Below are 22432 nucleotides of genomic sequence, written 5' to 3'. Positions count from 1 at the left end.
AGAAGAATAAGCTTTGAGAAAAGTCTGCTTCTTTCAAATTTGTTTTGTTGGGTGGAGTCAAGATGGAAGAAAGTAGACAGATCTTTGTCTGAGCTCTTCTGGCTTCCTTCAGATCAACACTAGATCAAGCCTCAAATTACACTTTGTTAGTCAATGTGTATTTAACTTTCCTGGTTTCAATTATTTCACTTTCATCAATTCATATAAGTATTCCCATCCTTCTCTAAATACCTACTTACCATTTTTAAATTACAATAATAACCAGTTATATTAATATAGCACAATTTGTTTACCCTGTCTTGACAACCCATTTGTCAATTGATAGGTACCTACTTTCTAAATTTCCATTTTAATTGTCATTACTGCTGAGAAATTCATAATTGCTTCTGAATGTAAATAGAACAAAATCCAAGCTCTTATATTAATTCTCCACAATCTGGCTCCAAATAAATTTTTTAGACTTGTCTTCAACTACTCTCTCTTCATGAACCCTCCAATTCTAGTCAAACTGGTCAGCCTTCCATGACCTGAACCTGTCATGCATTTTCCTCACTTCATTGCCTTTATTTGCTTTATTCTTTTTGTTTAAAATGGCCTTTTTTACTTCTCCAATTACCAAAATTAAATCTATCCCTCAGGATCAAACTCAAGCTCATCTTTATCATTGTCTTCCCTGATTCTTCATGCTATCTCTCTAAAATTAACCTCAAATTATTCTTTATAGAAAATCACCTTTGTACACAGGTTTTTGCATATTATCTCCTCAATTAGACAATGAACCCCTTAAAAGCAGGTATTGGGTTTTTTTGTTGTTGTTGTTTTTGTTTTTGTTCTTATCCTTCTTTGTATTTCTAGCACTTAGCACACTGCCTAGCATAATAGTGATTTTAAAACGCTTGATAACTAAGTGATTTTTGCCTCTCTTCAATCTTATGACATTTACTATGTTTCTTATATTGTTTTATATTACTAATTAATTACTATATTGGTCAAAAAAGTCATCCCAGAATTAGTATAGGTTGTATAACTACCTTTATAATACCTTTATATACCTTTAAAATAGAAAACAAACAAACAAATAAGTAGATATTAAGGTAACATCAATTATAGGCTATGGAAAGATGTCATACAAATCAGATTTGGGGGAAAAGTGAAGCCTATGTTTGGTTCAATAGATTTTATTTTCAAATATATATACCTCATTTTCCGATCAAGCATTTTCCCAATAACCATTTATTAAGATTGGCTCCAGTACTGTGGCTAGATGGTAGGGATGCAAATACAACAACTGAAATGATCTGCACTCAAGAAATTTACATTCTAATAGGGTTAAGGGGGAGAGGGAAGGATTGTGATAACATCATTTCAAAGTTAACATGCCAGAAACATAAAATTGGAACTAAGAAAATAACAAGAATGGGGCATAACAGAGTAGAAAATCTATGAAGAAATTGATGAGAACATGGACAGCAATTGTAGAGAAAAACAAATATAGTGCAGTCTGATCTACTGGAAGAAGTAAGGGCTACCCACATCATTGAGATACATCATAGAACCCCCCCCTCCATTTCTTTCCTTCCTCTCTGTATCTCTTTCTGTCTCTATGTGTCTCTTTCCGTCTGTCTCCCCTCTCCCTCCTTCTCCCTTCCACCTTCACTCTCCTTTCTTCCCCTGCTCTCGCTCTTTCATCCCTCTTTCTCTCTGTGTCTCTGTTTAACTATCATCTATTTCTCTGTTTCTCTCTCTCTCTCTCTCTCTCTCGCTCTCTCTCTCTCTCTCTCTCTCCCTCTCTCCCTCTCTCTCTCTCTTTTCTTGTTTTTATCTTAAGGAAAAGGAAAGAAAGAAAGGAATGGAAGAAAGAAGAAACACAAGCCGCAAGCCCTGATGTTCAGGCAGTATTATTTCCTTTGCTTGCTATATGTTAGTTCATTTCTTTTGTTCTTCCTTTATTAAAACTGAGTTTGGGAAGTTAAGATTTTGTATTTTATTTTTGCATAATTTGATTGCTTGTTTTTGTGGATGGTTATTGTCGTTCTAAGTTAAAACAAAAATTTCAAGTGAAGATTATATAGAGTGGACTTTACAGGATCATCTTTGGCATTTTGTTATTCCCAAAAAGCCAGCTGACAAACTGCTCATTGGAATCAGTTTCATCCCTCAATTCCAAAATTTCATTTCTAATATTCAACATTCCCCTTTACAGAACATAATTCAAATAAGAATGCTGAAATCTAAGTACTGTACAACTCTGGAGAATTTACGTCACTTAAAATGAGTGATATACATATAAATTTCCTCCTATCATAATCTATCAATTTCAAACAAATGAAGTTATGACATTAAAAAGAACTAGGAATTCATATGGAGTTTGTGTGTGATAATAGCATTACCATTCACCTTTTTGGACTCAGGACAGAGGCGTATATATTACATACATATAGTTTTTCCGATGACATTGTAAACATCTGGACTTTAGCAACACACTAACGTATTTAAGATCATGCAAGGATGGCTAAAATGAATACAGACATGAATTTCCTGAAGAAACAAAATTACAGTATTTATTTCCTTCCCAAATAAGAATTTTCCAGCAGCTGGTAAATGTCCAGACATATAACCCTAGAGATGAATGATTCTGCCTTTTTTGTGGAAGGGAGGAGTAAGGAAAAAGGAAGAATTACTGTTTCAGCTTTGAAATTATTCTTTTTCAGCAAAGACTAAAAATTAAATAATAATAATAATAATAGTATAAAAATCCAGAAATGTACACCAAACCACTGGGGAAAAAAGCCTGTATATGCATCTTAATTAATTTTAAAAAGTATGGATAAGTGACTAATATCTCCTCACAACTATCAAATACCCAGAAGAAACTAAGGGTTATATCTGGTCCCTAAATGAAAACCTGCAGAATGAGGGCAAATTTAACAATCACTACTTACTTCCAATGATTTTCATGGAGACAAATAATATTATCAAAAAACAAATCTCTTCTAAAGTATTGCTAAGAATTCGAAAGTCTTGGGAAAGAACTAAAAATTTAGGCCATGATATTTTCACTATTGTTGATGAATCATTTGAAGTGGCTATCAAAGTTAGCCTTGAAAAAGAATGACTTGGGAAATAAATAGTTGGTTAATTAGACTGTATCAAATCAGACGTATTCCAATTTTTGTATTAGGGTTTAAGATAAAGACTGCTAGTTTCTCTTTTAAAAATTTTTTTTGTTAGTTTCATTATTGTGTTTGTTGTCAAAAAAAAGTACTATATTAAGTAAGGATGAGAGAAATATACTCTCTTGTAGATTTGCAAATCTGATTAAAGACTTCAAAATAAGAAAGTAAAGGGGAAAAAAAAATGTCATATCCTACAGCAGGCCCTCGTACCAAAGGATGAAGTGATGGGGAAAACAAATATCTCAAGTCCAATTCTAGTAAGATTCAACTCCGAGGGCAGAACCAAGCTTGCAGAATATAAGCAGCAGCTCAGCTGAACACTGCCAACATCCCCCTCTAAATAATTTTAAAATAACTCCACAAATCAAATTTTAGACCAGCGGAGACAACAACAGGTCAGAGCGAGAGATTTTTCCAGATAACTTAGGAGGTCAACAAGAAAAGTGTGTTGTATACATATATTGTATTTAATTTGTACTTTAACATATTTAACATGTATTGGTCATCCTGCCATCTGAGGGGAGAGAAGGAGGGGAAAAATTAGAACAAAAGGTTTGGCAATTGTCAATGTTGTGAAATTACCCATGCATATATCTGGTAAATAAAAACTATTTAAAAAAAACAAAAACTGTAACTTGTCCCAAGTGACACACTTGTGCAGGTGACACAGAAAAACAAAACAAAACAAAACAAAAAACAAGAAAAGTATGTGATGTGGAGTAGAGTTTGGCAGCAGCACAGATGGCTGACCTTGGAGTACCCAGGAGTTTTAAAACCAGAGATGGGAAGAGGGTTGGACAACTGGACAGAAAGGAAACCCTTTGTTGGCCCTGAATGCAGGACTCGATGCTGTTTGGCAATTCTATTGCCCATGTGTAGCTCTGGGTCACAGTTCCAGGACCACAAGCAGTTGCAGTTTCAGGGAAGCAGGGGTTCTTCTGTGTAAAGACCATGGTGCAGACCAGGAGACTAATGAGTGCACTTTTCCTTAGCTCATGCTGTCCTGGGACAGCAAAAACCTTGCAGATTCCCAGAACTAGGTCTGAAAAGGGCAGCACACAAAAAAAGTCCAAAGCTTGGGAAAGAACTTTCCAACCCAAGAAGAACTGAGCTCAATTTTAACATAATGTTTCCAGCCCAGAAATAGTCTGGAAAAAATGAGCCTACTATCAAAGAAGAACTTGCCGATAAAAAAGCTACTACAGGAATAGGAAAGAACAAGACATAAACTAGGAAGAAGACAATAATGTGAAATCATCTACAATTAAAGCATCAAAGAAAAATATAATTGGAATTAAACCCCGCAAGAATTTCTGGAAGCACTAAAGAAAGATATAACAATGGTAGAGGGAAAATTGGGAAAGGAAATGAGAGCGATGCAAGAAAATTTTGAAAAGAAAATTAACAGCTTGGAAAATGAAGCAAAACAACAATAATTTAATTTAAATACTGAGAAAAATCATATCTTTAAAAACAGAATTGGCCTAACAGTAAAAAGGTACAAAAATTCACTGAAGAAAAATTTACTTTAAAAAGCAGAATTGGCTAAATGGGAAAAAGAAGCAAAAAAAAGATAAAGAAAATAATCCCTTAAAAATTACAATTGGGCAAGTGTAAGCTAATGGCCCCATGAAACAAAATTAAAAGAATAAAAATAGAAGAAAATTTGAAATATCTCATTATAAAAACTGATTTGGAAAATAGACTGAGGAGAGATAATTTAAGATTTATTGAACAATCTGAAATTCATGATCAAAAAAAAGTACCTAGACATACTATGTCAAGAAATTATGAAGTAAAACTGCCTAAATCAATGTCTTAAATCCAGAGGTTAAACAAAAAATTGAAAATTTCCACAGATTACCTCCTAAAAGAGATCCCAAAATGAGAACTGAATTCCCAAAAACATAACAGCCAAATTCTAGAGCCTCAGGTCAAGGCGAAAATATTGCAATTAACAAGAAAGAAACAATTCAAATATCATGGAGCTACTGTAAGGATCACACCAAGACTTAGAAGCTTCCACATTACAGGAACAAAAGACTTAGAATATGATAGGCAAAAGAGCTAAGGGTTATAACCAAGAATGACCCACCCAAGAAAACTAAATAACACTTCAAGGGGTGGGAAAAAAAGTCATTCAGTGCAAGAGAGAATTTTCAAGCAAACATTTTTGAAGAAGTCTAGAGTTGAATAGAAAATTTGACTTTCAAACATGAGACAAGAGAAGTATAAAAAGGTAAACATGAAAGAAAAAGCAAAAGAGATTCAATACAATTAAACTGCTTTCATTTCTATAAGGGAAGATGACATGCTGTTACTAAGAACTTTATTATTACTAAGTTAGGAGTCTTCATAAAAAGAAGGGATAAGTATGAATTGATTATATTGGAGTAATCTCAAAAAAATGAAGAGGAAAGAAAGAGGGATATATTGAAAGAAAGAGAAAGGCAGAGGTAGAATGAGGAAAAATTTCTCAAATACAAGGAGCATAAAGAACAACTTTATTAGAGGGAGAAGTGGGGGGATAGCAAGCAATGTTTGAGTCTCACTTTCACTGGAATTTGTTCAAAAAAGGAATAATGTAAGTTCACAATTAGGTTCAAAAATGAGAAGGGAAGGGGTGAGAAATTGGAAGGGGCAGGGGAATAAGGGCAGATGGAGGAAGGCAATAGTGAAAAGCAAAACAGACTTTTGAGAGAAAAAGTATTAAACAGAAGATAAGAGGATAAAGTAAAATACACAATTAGTAATCATAATTGTGAATGTGAATGGGACAAATTCACTCATAAAGTGGAAGCAGATAAGAGAAAAAAATTAGAAACCAGAATTCAATATTATATGTTATTTACAAGAGACACACTTGAAATAGACAGACAGAGTTAAAATAAAGGACTGGAGGAGGATCTATTATGCATCTGCTGAAGTAAAAAAAAAAGTAGGAGTAGCAATAATGATCCTTGATAAAGCAAAAGCAAACTTGAACTATTTAATGAAGTAATTGGGAAATTATATTTTTCTAAAAGGCATCATAGATGATGAGATAATATGAAAAAAATACTATAGCAAATTTCTCTGATAAAAATCTAATTTTCTGAAATATATAGGAAACTAAATCAAATTTATAAAAATAAGAGTCATTCCTTAATTGATAAATTATATAAGGGTAGTCATATAAAAATTCTCTCAATCACTACTGATTAGATAAATGCAAATTAAAACCATTCTGAGTTACCACTTCCCACCTATGATAAATTCTGGAGGGGATGAAAGAAGTAGGTATATTAATAAACTTGATTAAGTTGTGATCTGGTCCATCATTTTGGAGAACAATTTGGAACTATGTCTAAAGAACTATAAAATTGGGCATATCTTTTGACTCAGCAATACCACTACTGTCTGTACTCCCAACAAGATTTTTTCAAAAGGACCTAAATGCACAAAAATATTTAAGTCAGCTCTTTTTGTGATGGAAAAAAAAAAAAAAAAAGAAATTGAGGGAGGGGATCCTTTTCAACTGAGGAATGATTGAACAAGTTGTAGGTATGTGATTGTAATGAAATACTATTTTGCTATAAGAAATTATGAGGAATATGGTTTCAGAAAAAAAAATGGCAAGACCTCTATGAATTAATTCAAAGTGAAGTGACAAGAGCCAGGATATCATTACACACAGTAATAGTGATATTACAATTATGATTACCTGTGAAAGACTTGGTTATTCTGTTCAGTACAGTGATCCAAGACAATTCCAAAAGATTCATGACAAAAAATAATTCTCTCTCTAGAGAGAAATAATGAACTGAATGCAAACTTAAAATATAATTTTCTCTCTTTTTAAATAATATGACTAGAGGCAGCTAGGTGGCGCAGTGGATAGAGCACCAGCCTTGAATTCAGGAGGACCAGAGTTCAAATCTTATCTCAGACACTTAACACTTCCTAGCTTTGTGACGCTGGGCAAGTCACTTAACCCCAGCCTCAGGGGAAAAAAAAAAAAATAATATGACTAATTATGGAATTGTACTTTATATTACTTCATTTGTATAATTGTTAATCATTTTTCTTGACTTCTCAGTGGGTATGGAATGGCTGGGAGGAAAGGATAGATTTTGGAACTAAAAATTTAAAAAGAAAAGAACATTAAAAATATGGGGTTTTTTTTGGAGGGTGTAACTCACTGTCAAAGTGGAAATGACAGAAATCTTGGGAGAAAGAAATCTTTCTTACAAGCAATTTAATGACAAAGGAGGGTGAAATCTGGATATTGCTTTTTTGTTTTCTTTTTCATTTCAGAGAGAATAGGAAGGATCCTATGGTTGAAAATTCCACAAAGTTGGCTTAGGATAAATAGAATACTGTTAAGACCACAATTCTAACACCACAAATACAAATTATCCTGTGGCAGGAAATCGGTACAGATAGAAATGCAGAGGGAATTAATTAACCAATTTAGATATTCTCAAAAAGTAACTACAACATAACTTAGTATATGGAACTAAGGGCAAATGAGGATGATGAGAATATTTTTTTTAAATAGTATTTATGTATGATTTTTAAATTTACCATATACTGTCAATGCCTTATCTAAAACTGAGAAGGGGGAAAACCAGCATTGTTAATCTCCTTCTATGTGTCAGATACCTTGCTAAGCATCTTACAAATATCCCATTTGAAGGTTAAAATGCAAAATATACTGAAGTTGGTAATAAAACAAAAAGAAGGAAAAAGAAGTTTTGTTGGTTTTTTTTTTCTTTATTTTGAAGGAGGATTTTTTGTTTTGGGTTTTGTTGTTGTTTTTGTTGTTTGTTTGTTTTTTTAGCTGATGAGGTGGAGCAGAGATCAATGATGAGGGGTTACTGCTACCTACAGTCAATACGTGGAATAAGCTGGAATATGTTCAGAGGAAGGAAATCAGGTTGATCAAGGAACAAAAGAAATACACTGCAATAAGTTGAAAGAACTGAAGAAGGGAAAACGTGTAGGAGAGATGACAGTTGCCTTCCAGCAGATGAAGGCTTCTTGTGCATGAGGAAGGGTAGTGAATGAGAAGTTGCCAACCAGCAGATTATGGCTTGATAAAAGGAAAAAAAAAACTTCCTTTAAACCCAGGACTGTCTAAAAGTGGAATGGGATTTCTTGGGAGTTAACGAATTCACCACCACTGCTGGAAGTCTTCCAGCACAGGCAGAATGACAGACAACTTGTCAGGGATTCCTGTTCAAGGAAGTCTCAGACAACTCAGAATTCTAGGAGGGTCTATGCATTGCATTTCTAACTACTACACTGGGAAAACATTACCCATATGAATGATAGGATGAATAATATCTCACTTTAGGAGGCTTCACAACTAGGGATTCATATATAGATAAGGGAAAAGTCAAAAGGTCTAGAATATCCTGGACCATCCCAAATCAAGAGTCCCTAAGAGGACAGAGCATACCAGATACCCAACTAAATGACTTGAACCTGATCCAAAGCAGATCCAACTGGAATGACCCTCGTACACTTTCTGTTTGTAGTGGCTTGTCTCCTCAGACCTTTGTAAGCATTTTATTTTATTCCTCTCTAGTGAATTCATCATATGTTAGTGTGTTGTGATTATCTCTGAATGCAAAAGGGTCTAAATTTTTCAAATAGCCATTTGTTATCCACCTACTATGTGCAAAAAGCAGTGTTAAGTCTGAAGAAAGACCCATGATTTAGTTAAGAGAGAATCCTTTCCCACAGAGAGATTTTGCTGGGACCTGAGGATGGAAAGAGTGAACAGGAATGTATAACTACATAAATAAATATAACACACAATAATATATGATGAGTGCATTAGAGAAGGCCAAAAATAGAGTTCTTCATGAGATCTGAGGAAACAAGCCATTATAAATAAGAATATGGGAGCATGTGAATTGGACTTTAAAGAATAAGTGCTTAAGGAAAAGGAGAGAAAACAATCATATCTTAGAGTGGTAAAGCAGCTCTTTTAGGAAAGAGAGAATAAAGTTATTTGGCTGAGCACAGAATGAATAAAATGAAGTAATATGAAATAAGTCTGGAAAGGTAGCATCATGTCAGATTGTGGAGGGCCTTGGATGATGATTTAAGGAATCTGAATTTGGCAGGTAATAGGAAAGCTTTAAAGGTTTCTGAGCAAAGAAATGACAAGTCAGATATGTGCCTAAGAAAGATAACTTTGAAAGTAAAATGAAAGATGGGTGTGAAGAGAAAGCTAGCAGAGCAAGAGGTGGGAGGGAGATACTGTTAAGAAGGGTGCTGGAATAGCTCATAAAGGAAGTAACGAGAGTATGTACCAGATAGTAGCCATGGGAATAATTGTTAAATGGAAGTTGTTTCTCTGCTAAATTTTCTCTGAAAGGTAGAACTGCAGACTTTTAGACATTGTTAGGGCTGTAGAGACCATCTAGTTCAATGTTCTCTTTTAAAAGTTAGGAATCTCAGGCCAGCTCAATGATCTTGTGATGGAGAGAGTCATCTGCACCCAGAGAGAGGACTGTAGGGACTGAGTGTGGTTCACAACATAGCATTTTCAATCTTTTTTTTTTTGTTGTTTACTTGTTTTTTTGTTTTCTTTTTTTTTTCCTTTTTGATCTGATTTTTCTTGTGCAGCATATTTGCGGAAATATGTATAGAAGAATTGCACATGTTTAACATATATTAGATTACTTGCCATCTAGGGGAGGGGGTGGGGGGAAGGTAGGGAAAATTTAGAACACAAGATTTTGTAAGGGTAAATGTTGAAAATTATCCATGTATATATTTTGCAAATAAACATCTCTGATTAAAAAAAGAAAAAAAATATCAGTATAAAAAATTTAAAATAAAATAAAAATTAGGAATCTGAGGACTAGAGTTCAAATGATCTGCCCACAGAACTCTAATGGCAGTCAGTCCACAACTCTCATATATGAAACTGAAGCAGGTAATGTGTTGGACTTGAATCAAGAAGATCTAAGTTCAAATTCTGTCTCAAATATTTCATGACAAGACATCAAATTTCTACTTAGCCACATACCGTTCTCTGTTAAATGTGTATGATAATAGTTCTTGCCTTAAAGATCAAATGAGATAACAAATGTAAAGTGCTTTGCAAATTCCTAATCCTTATATAAATGAATGCAACCATAGGATTTAGCAATATATCTTTGCCTGTTGTTAGTCTTCTCCAAAGTTTTGTAACCCTTTATCTCATCTCTTGCAATATTTCATGTACTAAGTATTTAGCCAAAATGATCCCTAACTACCACATAGCTTTGTTCATATACTTCTATATTTGGAATTGCCTCTAATTCCCTACTTCTAAGTCTGGATTTCATTCATCTTTAAAAGCTGGTGCTCTTTCTCAACATAACAATTGGGAAAAACATTCACAACCCCAATATATCACAATATACTTCTCTAGTTCAGTTATGATAACTATATATAGTAGTCAGAAAATATTTATCTTTTATATATCACATCACCTACTAAACTGTAAACTCCAACTATAAGATTTTCCCTTAGATCACAATACTTAATATATAGTAAGTCCTTAATGCATGTTTGCTGAATAGTTTTAAGATGTTCTTTTTTTTTTTTTTTTTTTTTTGAGGGGAGGGGATATCTGAACTTGAGATTTCACAGATGTAGGGAATTCCAATGAAGTTACTCCATTCACAAATATAGATCAGCAGCAGTTTTACTACCTAAATGCTGAAGTGAATTAAAGCTATTTAAGTATAAAGCAAGACCTAATTTTCATTAAGAATTTTTATGGTGACAGCCTCAGAACTAGCAAACTGACAATTTTCTAGTCAAGAAGTCTGCTTAGAAGAGTATAGTGACAGAACTGCCCTGGAATTGCTTCTCACCCAACAGGTACATACATCTTAAGTTGACTTTTTGCTACAGCAGAATTATACTCCAAATGTCAGTAAAAATATGACTCATGTCACATGGGTAAACCTGGATTATCCTGGCACCTTTAAAATAAAAATGAAACAAAACAAAAAAACAAAATTAGAAAAGCTCTTGACACTTCCTTCTACACAAACTACAGGGCTGTCATTACAGCAATCAAAGCTTTCAGCTTGACTGGCTTCTACTAGAGTGGGAGGTTAGGAAAGGTTCTTTGGCTGGTGGTTGTGTGATTAAGTTGACTAACCAATTTTATCAGTACAACTACAAATGCCTTAGTTAAAAAATCATTTTGCTCAAGAAATATAAAAATGTTCCAAACAAAGCAATCCTCTGTACAATCAAGCTCATGTTAGTTTGAAAGCACATAATAACTGTCTATATTAAGCTGTTCCCCCCACCCCTCACTCCTTGAGTTACATTACACCAATATCTGCATCAATCTACCTTCTTACTGGGGAGGAAGAGGAAACTGTTATCCACAGCAGCTGCCAAGCACAAGTACTAGAGATTTTCTTTCCACAGGTGATCATGCACATTCTCCAGGATGGGTTTACAAGTGCTTACATACTTAATTTTGTGAGCTCAGATTGAAATTCCCCATTATTTGGAACTCTGAAAAGGGCTGCTACATTTCAAATCAACCAATACAGTTGAACAGAAATCTACACAAAGGTAAAGTAGAAGGCATATTGTGAAGTATTTTACTTCTGCACTATAAATACATCTTACTTAATATACAGTGTCTAAGGCTGTCCTGCCATTGTCTGTTTTCAATCATGGATTCAAGCACTATTCATTCTCAGATCAAAGGCAGGCATCAGATGCTGCTGTCAAAATGTAGTCTCATATGCAAGAAAACAGACTGCCATGGAAAATGCCCTCTATGTCGCTTAAAATTATGAGACTACAAAGCATCCTAAAGCATTTCAATAAGGATGAAACTACCCAGAACATTTACCATCACATCCCATGGTAGTCTGTCAAACAAATTATGGAAGGAGAAAACACTTTCAAAGGAGAGATGAATTGAGATTATTGTTAGAGATACTCAATGAAAGCTTCCAGAACAAACTTTTCATTCTGGCCTAGGGGTTTGCTGCAATTCTATCATAAAACATGATCTTACTTTGTAAAGCTTCTTTAACATATTCTGTTTTCACATTACCATCATTCCAAATCAACTTACACTTCTAATACCAGATGCATTTGGCTTGATCTTATCTCCAGGGCCAACAGTGTCTGCTCAAAACCTTTTTCATATACATCTCAAGTTTCCAAAGGCAACTTTGTCCCCCAGGCTTCCAAGTGATGACGTTGCTCCTGACATTGAGAAACAGTGTGATGTCATCTGACTTAAGCACTCTCAAAGTAGGACTATTGATTGATAACTTAAGCCTCAATCTTTTATCTGAGCTCTAGAGCATCATCTTCCCATCTGCCTCCTGAATATTTTGGCCTAGAAGTCAAACTCATCATGGCTAAAAACTGATCAAATGACCATTTATCAATTACCCAAAATCAAAGTTTTGGAATCATCTTTGATTCCTTCTTTTTAAAAACTCATTAATCAATGAATATTTTTCATTGCCTGTTTCTTTTATTGATGCCTTTTGTTTTGACATCATCATAATTTCTACATCCCCTGCACTCCTAGTGAGTACTTCCTGTACCTCCTGTTTACAGTACATTCTCTTCTCATCACCATCTCATAAAATTTCTCATTTTCTTCAAATTTCTGCTAAAGTGACACCTGCTGTAGGAAGCCTCCCTTGATCCCATACAGTTGTTGATGCCTTGCCCCAAATTACTTTGTTTCTTGTTTGCATACCTTTTTATTAGTATTTATTCTTTGTTCCCTCCTTCCCAATTTCCCATAACCTCATGGGCAAAGACAGTTGACACTGTGTACAAACCTAATCATAAAACAGTTAAACCAGCACAAAAAGTTACAAGGAAAAATAAGCAAAACATTCCTTAAAGCTATAATATGCAGGGAAAAAATATTTGTGCTTTGAAGGAAAATGAGCAAAAACATTCCTAATGAAAAAAAAGTTCTATTGGTTCCCTAGATAACATGAAACAACAATAGAAATTGCCATACAGTGCAAAAGATAAATTAAACTTTTAAAGGAAAATAGTAGGAGAAAAATTATGTTGGAAATCAGACATCTCAAAGCCAATTAATAATAATTAACATTTACATTTGTATAACACTATAAAATTTAATTGTTAATGACTAAAATTTAGTCATTTCCTTCTTTTGAATTGTTAGGTTTAGGAGTTATTCTGAAAACAACTACCTAACATCTTGAAAATACCATTACTTTGACCCTAACATCTTAATGACTGGATCTTTACTTTCATTCATGATAATTGATGATCCAACCAAGTGACATTTATTAAATATCTATGATATATACTTAGTACTCTGGTAAGCCTAAGGATGATGATGATGATGATGATGATACACATTTACAAATCTCCTTAAGGCTTACCAAAGTAGACAGCCTATAAGTCAGGTGATAAAAGATGCTGTTAAACAAATAGTGACTTCTTATTTTTTCTCTAACCTTTTTTTTTTCAAAAGGAGAATTAAATATCAATTGTTTCTCCTAGATCCAGAGCTGAAACTTTGATGTCTCATTACGTGATCATTTGTAATTTTAGTAAATGGAAGGGGAGAGGACTTTACTCAATCATAATCTTACACATGGATCTATAAAAATCACAAGAATTGAAAGTAGGCAATTTGCTAATTTTTTTGTGTATATATGTGTGTTTATATATATTTATCTCTTTATAACTGAAGCAATAAGATTGCTTTAAAAATAACAATTAACCTTTCATTTGCTCCTTAGAAATTGGGTTACTTTAAAATAAGAAGTCTTGCAAACATTATTAGTAATATCCACATTTATAGTTATCAACTACTGTTCTGGGAGTACTAAAAACTGAAAAAAAGTTAAGGTAGCTTCTTAAGTAGCAAATAATAAAACAGTGCTAAATAATGAATCTTTCTTTACCTGCAAATCAATCTCCTATTTGTGCCTCCCGATTGCAATGAACTGAAATGGCACTGTTTTTAAAAGAAATGTCACTCCTGACATTTTAATGCATTAAGATCTAAAGAGCTGAGATTCCCTAGTAAATAAATATAAAAGAAAAAATGAAGAGATTATAACAAAATCTTGAATTAAGAATTTATGCATTCGTATGCACAATAGTTTATGTGTGTACTGTTAGTTTATGTCTATGTGTCAGGCAAATATTAAATCTTTTTGATGGAACAATGCAGTAATAGTTATTCTGAACTGTTAGGCAAGTTTTAATTCCAGTTCTTGTTGTACCCTACTCAAAATAATCTATATACAGTAACTTAATTAAAACTGTTCTGAATATCTTAAATTTTTTACTGACTGACTTGATTTGGGGTTATGAAACATCCTTTTGTGCCATTGTGAACATGTGAACATGTCAGTGCTGCTAATTTCCAACTCATTAGTGACCCTATTTCAATAGAAAGTGATGCATGTGCCTACCATACTGTTGTGTATTCATCTTATATAATTACACTCTTAGCAAGAGAACAATCATGACAGTGACAAAGATGAAAAGAAAATGATTATAAAAATAAAAGCTATAATGATTAGGATAGAAATAAATGAAAAAAATCATAACTTTTAATATGGTAATTTTGTGTACTGAATCTTCAACCATATACTTATACATTTTCTTTCTCTCCATGCAGTTTTATTTTAGAGTTTTCATCTATATAGATAGGGTAGTATGCTATATTTGGAACAATACTACATGTACATATTTAAAACAAAGTATTTGTCTAATAAAATAATTGCTAAGAATATATGCAAAATAATTATATAGATTGACTCAAGTCTGAAAGTTGTACCATTATTTTCAGATGTGAAGCTATTTGAAGAAGTTACATCATTGAAAAAGTTACTCGGCGGCTATCAATGATTTTAAATCTACCAAATCTAAGTTTATGATTCTATGACACTAAGATTCTAAGATTTAGGCAGGGACAAATTTCATTTTATGGTACTGAAGGAAATGTAGGTATCACCTATGAACAAACATGGTAAATGTGATTCAAGAAGGCATTAGTGAATTCTAAAGATAGATGACTAGTGACCTGATTTTTAAAAGATAGATTCTAGAAAATACATTAATCATCAAAACAATCTATAATGAATTGTTAAACAAGTACTTTTGTGATCCAATTCAGTGACCATTGGGAGCCAATATTCATTTACAAGTCATGCTAAAGCGCTCTCTCTCTCTCTCTCTCTCTCTCTCTTTTTGTATAGGAATATGAGATCGGCAAAGTGCTATAGACATCAAGCATCTACATTGCTGCCAAGAAATTTACCAAGTTACCTCATGGAAATTTATGACAAAGATGGAGGAAAATGGGTTAAATAAAAATATCCCTAGACAAACTTGTCATTGGTGAGCAACCAGACCCAAAGAATATGAACTAATAAAGCAACTGCATCCTAAAAGAGGGATCTTTCCTACCCAAAACTCTATCTCTAAGTTGGATAAAGACAAAAAGGAATTTATAAATTTACATTTTACAAATTTATAAATTTTTTACTACAGGTGCTAGATAAAAATATGCTTAATGATTTAGGATTTAGGATTCAAAAATCATGAGCATCTTGGTCAATAGTACCAAATAGATAAGCTTAAACTTAGCTTGGGTAAATCCAAAGTCTCACTTGGATTTAATTTGTCAATTGTACAAACAAAGGAATAAAATAGATTTAATTTTTAAAAATGAGTTACTGGATAGTGCAGAAGATAAAATAGAAAACTTGAATTTAAATCCAATCTCAGAAATTTACTAGTTGGGTAACTCTGGGCAAAACATTTAACCCTATTTGACTCAGTTTCCTCATGTGTAAAATGAGCTGGAGAAGGAAATAAAAAAAACAATTCCAGTATCTTTGCCGAGAAAACTACAAATAGGGTCACAATGAGTCAGATAAGACTGAAAAGTCACTAAAGAACAAAACAAACCCTCCCAATCTAGTCTGTTGTTTAATGAAAGATCTTTCAAACTGCTTAATTTTTTTTTCTTTTAAGTAGGTTAATAAACTCTCATTTTAAATCTTGCTTATCCTCCCAATACATGTGAAAAAATTAATGTAGATAGTGCAAAGGTCCCTGATGCTTAGCTCCAGTTCAACTGATCACAAATACATAATCAGCAGAAACCTACCTCCACTTTGGGGACAACAGATCCAACAATGCTGCTCATGTAACTGGCAATCTCAGGGGAGTTTGCTACTTATGAGGCACATCCCTTAATACTCATCCCAGATGTCAGGTCCAACAAACCTGGGATCATTTTATTTAATGCATAGTTAATTGAATGTACCTTACTTCTTTCACAATCTTAGATAATTCAAATCTGATTGCACATCTTGTTCTCAGTTATAGTTTCAAATTAAGGATGTTTTGTTATAATTTACAAAAGTGCTTTGTACTGTAACACTCTATATTACTTCAGAATACTACAGATAGAGAAATTACTTAGTTCACCCATATTTTATAAATGTGTATGTATATATATCTATATCTATATCTATATCTATATATATATATGTATGCATATGTGTGTGTGGAAAAAATTAAGTCACTTGCTGACAGGTATAGTGTTAGTAAGGATTAGAATAGACAAGTTTCTGACTCTTGGTTCTTCTTTCATATGAATTTTACAAAAGCATTATAGTATTGAATGACTTGTCCAAAATTCTAAGAAGGGTATGAAATTCAACATTTCTTTATTTTACCTTCCTTTTTGAAAAGCTCTTCTATTCACTACTGAACTCCCAATTCTCATACACACATATGTATATGTGGAGAGAAAGAAATGTGTGTGTATGCGTAAATTCTCTAGATACAATTATACACTCTTCTACATGTGTATACACACACACACACACACACACACACACACACACATATATATGTATACACTTAAACCTTCTTTCTTTCCATGCAGTTTTTATTTTAGAGTTTTAATCTATATAGGTAGGGGGTATGCTATATTTGGAACAATATTATATGTTCATATTTAAACAGGCTATTTGTCTAATAAAATAATTACTAAGATACATATACATAAACATGTTATTAAATAATTATGTAAATGTTTTTGTATGTTTTGTATATGTACTATATACATGTATAAATATTTATATACATAATAAACATTGATATATGTTAATGTTTATGTATATATATATACATATATAAAAGGAATAAGAAGTGAAATTGTATATAGAAATAAATGGAATTATATTTTTATATACTCATATAAATAATATCTATGGGATTTATACATAATAAAATAACAATTTATAAATATTCTATAGACAAACAATAGAATATAATATAAATGGTAGATTAATGATATAAATGTAATAAAATTATTTATATAAATTTTATTTGTATAAACATGTGTGCATGATCTATGTATAATATACAATACATATATTTGTATAAGCATGTAATAAATATATGCTATATGCCAAATATGTATTGTATAAAATATAAATAAAACAAATAAAATAAATATAAAATATGTGTATAGAAATAAAATTTCATTCCTTATTTCTGAAAAAAGCCTCTTCAGGTGACTAAAAAGGGGCAGAGGCCTGGGAAGTGGATGTTGAGAAATGAATCAAGGAGGTCTCTCAGACTTCTCGGTGAGGAGAAAGGGTGATTCACAGCTAACAGCACTTTTGAGGGGATCCTTGGCACACACAAAATTCCTTTAAGTATCATTTTTGTTGTCGTTCAGTTATTTTTCAGTCTTTTCTGCCTCTGGGACCCTTTTTGAGGATTTGAGATACTGGAGTGGTTTGCCCTTTCCTTCTCCAGATGATTTTACAGATAAGGAAACTGAGGAAAACAGGGTCACCCAGCTAGTAAATAATCTAAGCCTTCATTTGAAATCAGGTCTTTCTGATTACAGATCTATTTTACTTATCCAAGTGTTTAATTATTTTAATATTAAAACAGACAAACAAAACTGACAGGGGGTGGGACATTCCTGCAACAAGGCATCTATTTCCTGTTATTATGTGGCTCATTGGAGGCACCAAAATCAGGGCTTAATAAATTAATTAATTAATCACAGCAAAACCAAACCCACCCCTCCCCCCAGAATCACAAGGAAGACCAATGGGGAAGGTATGGGGCACAGACCTCTCAGGAACTCTCCAATGGAACAAAATTGACACACTGGTCAATTTCTCAGGTGTCCCTGGGCTTCCACGGATTAACCAGTAACCAGATGAAGGAGAGGAAAAAAGCTTGGCTAGTGAATCCAGACCTTCTTCCTTTGGATGGTAGCACTTAGGGTTCCTTTAGTGCCCTCTTGGTCGCTGGAGGACCACTGGGGAAGACACTCTTTGGGAAGGGAGCACAGTCCCACCCCAGCAGGATGCACTTGTAAAAGTTCCCTGGAAACAACTGAGCTGTGTTTGAGCTGGCCGCGACATTTATAAGGCTCAAGATGCTTTCCCACAAAGCTGGATTTGTCTGGTTCTGGGAAGTGCCTTTTAGCCCGAGAGGTGTGTTCTTACACAATGGTGTCCCATGTCTAAGACCCAAGACTTCTGCGAGTAAATTTTTTTTTCCCTATAAGATTTGAAAACTACTGAGTTATAATTAAATACCAGGAACAAAAACAAAGAAGAAAGAGTGCCTTCTTTTCCAAAGCCTCTGCTTAGTTTCAGAGGCCGTATGTAAGTTAAGCAGGCTCACCATTAGCACTTTTTTTAAAAGAAAGCTCTAGAGGACTTACCCTATATTAAAGAAATTATATAAAAAGTAGGAAATTGAAGTCTGATTAGAACAAGCAGCCCAAACTAAAAAAAAAAAAAAATTAAAAAAATAAGCCAAACTAATGCCATTTTAAAAATCTAGTCCAAAAAAAAACTTAGATTGCCATAAAATTAGAGCAGTATTTCTCAAATAACACAACTCTGCACACAGCATTTATTTATTTTTTTAACATGAAGAAAAATTGCTTATAAAAGTCCCAGACTGATTATTTTAGATAAACAAACACGCATACCCACACACTTCAGAATTTTGGGTTCAGGTCATTCCTGTACTGTCATGAAAATATATACAATTATATAAAGCCTGTGTAGACTAGCCAATTTCTCTGATTACTTGGCTCAGTTATTTAGAGTTCATGGCTATCAATGTCAAAGCCTTGAGTTTGATTTTGTCATAAGATGGTTAGCATCACAGTGCCCTAAGGCCAAGGGCTCTACTACCAGTCATTCTGATAATGGGACCTTTGTAAAAAGAACTCCAAGAAAGTGGTTGGATCAACTAATACTAGAAAAGGAGCTTAAAATCCAGGCGCCACACAGAACAGCTTTGCCACCAGTTTATAAATCCCTCACACAACACTTTCAAATAATCTGCCCTTCCCTCCTTGTATTTAGTTCATTGTTCAGAAGAGAATTTTCTAATTGCGTGTAACTTCATTTTATTAATATAAAAGACTAAAATGAATTTTCTTGGAAAAGGCTATATGATGGACACTACCCCCATTCCTCCTTCCTAAAGCTTAGAATTCTTTCTAAAGCATATTTTAATGATGCTGTGTGTAAGAAGCACTGGAGTCCAAAAGCTGCATCGTCGTTCCAACTGCTCTTCACTTCAGCCATCTCTAAAATCATATCAATTCTTTAGTTTATTTGGAACAGAGGTGTTGCAAAGTGAAATCAGGGCCTTATTACCTTATTATCTTAATTGCCAGATATCTGGACCTAGCAATAGCCTCCCAAGTTGTCTTCTGGCACTGGGTTTCTCTCTCCAGCAACACCCTGCTTTGACATAAATCTTGCCCTTTCATCATGCTTTACTTTCAAAATAAAACTTAAAATTTTTGGCCTGGCTTCCAAAGTCTTCAAAATCTGGAACCAACTTTCCACACTTGTCCTTACCCTTTTACACATTCTCATGTCATTCAGCCAATCTAGATTTCTTACTTTTTCCCCCAAGATCAATTTAAACCATTGCCATTATGCCTTTGCTCCCACTGTTCCCTCTGACTGAAATGTTCATCTCTATTTTCTTCTTCAAGTCCTAGAAATACATACACACAAATGCACAAACATATATATGTGTATATATGTGTGTATATATATATACACATATATATCATGTACATATGATATGTATGCATGAATGTATGTATATATAAAGACATATACAACCTACTCACACACCAAGCATACATGCATACATATATTCTCTGCTTATGGAAATCCTATCTATTCTTAAAGGCTCACCAAAACACTACTATATGAAATCTTTGTGCATTCTGACAAAAGTGTTTTGAACATGAATATATGCTGTATTGAACTAAAGTTATCTTCAGTTTTTTCTTTCCAATTAATTGAAATTAAAAATCATATAAAAAACTAGCTATTATATTGCTATGTTTCTACACTATACAAATTAATTGGAAGTAGCTTACTACAATGGAAAGAATTCTACTTGTGAAGTCAGAAAAAATCCACGATCTGAGATGAAACCCTTTCGTTGTTATTTACTATCTTTATTTACTATACAGTTTTTCTGGGTCTCAGAATCCTAATCCATAAAATAAACATCAACTAGATGGCCTAAGAAGTCTAAACTAGCTCTCAATCTATGAACTATAACACTAAACGTTCTACAATACACTATAATACAAGACTATCTATTTAAGAAGAAGGATCAAAGGTAAAATTCATCTGCGTGTGTTTATTAGTGCTAAGCAGTGAAATTAAAATCAAGTACTGGCAATATCAGTACGTTTCAAGTGTCAAGATTCCAATTTATATTTTACCTTTTACTGCTAGGAAGCACAGTGGATCGAATAGATTTAAGTGTCTCAGACACTTTCTAGCTATGTGACTTTGAGCAAGTCACTCAACCTCTCCCTGCCTCAGTTTCCTCATCTGTAAAATGAGGATAATATGAAACCTAACTCTCATGGTTGTTGTAATGATTAAATGAGATAACTTCTGCAAACCTTAAAGTTAAAATAAATGCTAACTACTGTCAAGTCATTATTAAATATGTTGATTAATCATATAGGATCTAGTTATCATTACTATCTTTCTTGACTATCCATTTAAAATGTGTTCTTGTCAACTTTCCTGTCTCCCACATTTTTTTCCTTCTAACTGAACTCAAAATAGTAACCATAACCCAAATACTACCAATGGTTCTTCTCTACCTTTTTGTAAATTTGAAAAACACGTAATCTTATTTATCCACAATGTATAACAACCTTATTATTCCTTTTGAAATCATTTATTCATTGTTCAGTCTTTTTCACTCTCATCTGACTTTTCATGATCCCATGATCTCATGATCTTTTTGGCAAAACATTGGCACAGTTGCCATTTCCTTTTCCAAATCATTTTACAGAGGAGTAACATGAAGCAAACAGGGTTAAGTGATTTGCCTAGGTTCACACAACTAGTCAATGACTGACACCAAATTTGAACTCAGGAGAACTGCCTCCAGGCCCAGAAGCCTCTCTGCTGAGCCATCTACTGTTAGCACTTTGCAAAGATGTTTTGATTTGCTGTGCTTTTTTGTGGGAGGTGTTGAGAAAGAGAAATAATGAAGGGACGGTCATTATCATCATAGAAATGACAATCTAGTCAAGAGGACAGTTATTGCCCTCATTTTAATCAATTTTCCTACTTTGGTTTCTATTAACTTTGTCTTTTCATTTTTGTTCACTTTCACTCCTAATACCACTTCATTCTAAAATGCAGTATCCAGATACTGTATTCTAGAATGTGATCTGACCAGAGTAGAAAACACAACAAAACTCAAATCCCCCTTGTTCGTTTGTCTTAATAAGTCTTAACATGTATCCAATGTGATTTTGTTTATTTGCTTGGTTTTAAATGAATTAGACACAGACTATTTTGAAACCAGAAGGAATTACATAAACATTGCTGAGTTCCTATTTCCAGTCTTTTTTTATTAATTTTTATAATTATAACATTTTCTTTGGCAGTACATATGCATAGGTAATTTTTTTTTACATTATCCCTTGTACTCCCTTCTGTTCCGAGTTTTTCCCCTCCTTCCCTCCTCCCCCTCCCCTAGATAGCAGGCATTCCCATATATCTTATAGTATATCCTAGGTATAATATATATATGTGTAGAACCGAATTTTGTTGTTGTTGTTGTTGCAAAGGAAGAATTGTATTTGGAAGGTAAAAATAATCTGGGAAGAGAAACAAAACAAAACAAAAAAAACAAGGCTCTCAGTTTACACT

At 33.4% G+C, this 22432-nt stretch overlaps 1 protein-coding gene across 2 annotated transcripts in view; it reads right to left on the bottom strand.

Annotated features, from left to right (window-relative positions):
• The window catches only part of ENOX1 (ecto-NOX disulfide-thiol exchanger 1), a 366224-nt gene extending 347304 nt beyond the window's left edge, over nt 1-18920 (bottom strand). Inside the window, exon 1 of one of the 2 annotated variants that reach the window (XM_074299169.1) lies at nt 18327-18920. The gene's annotated coding sequence lies outside the window, so the exon portion shown is untranslated. The remainder of the gene's footprint in view (nt 1-18326) is intronic. The other variant, XM_074299168.1, reaches the window with a different exon arrangement.
• Between the last annotated feature and the right edge of the window lie 3512 nt (nt 18921-22432).

Source organism: Sminthopsis crassicaudata, chromosome 3 (genome assembly GCF_048593235.1).
Source record: "Sminthopsis crassicaudata isolate SCR6 chromosome 3, ASM4859323v1, whole genome shotgun sequence".
Taxonomy (NCBI): Eukaryota; Metazoa; Chordata; class Mammalia; order Dasyuromorphia; family Dasyuridae; genus Sminthopsis; species Sminthopsis crassicaudata.
Note: the sequence above shows the minus strand (reverse complement) of the source record. Positions and strands in the feature narration are given on the sequence as shown.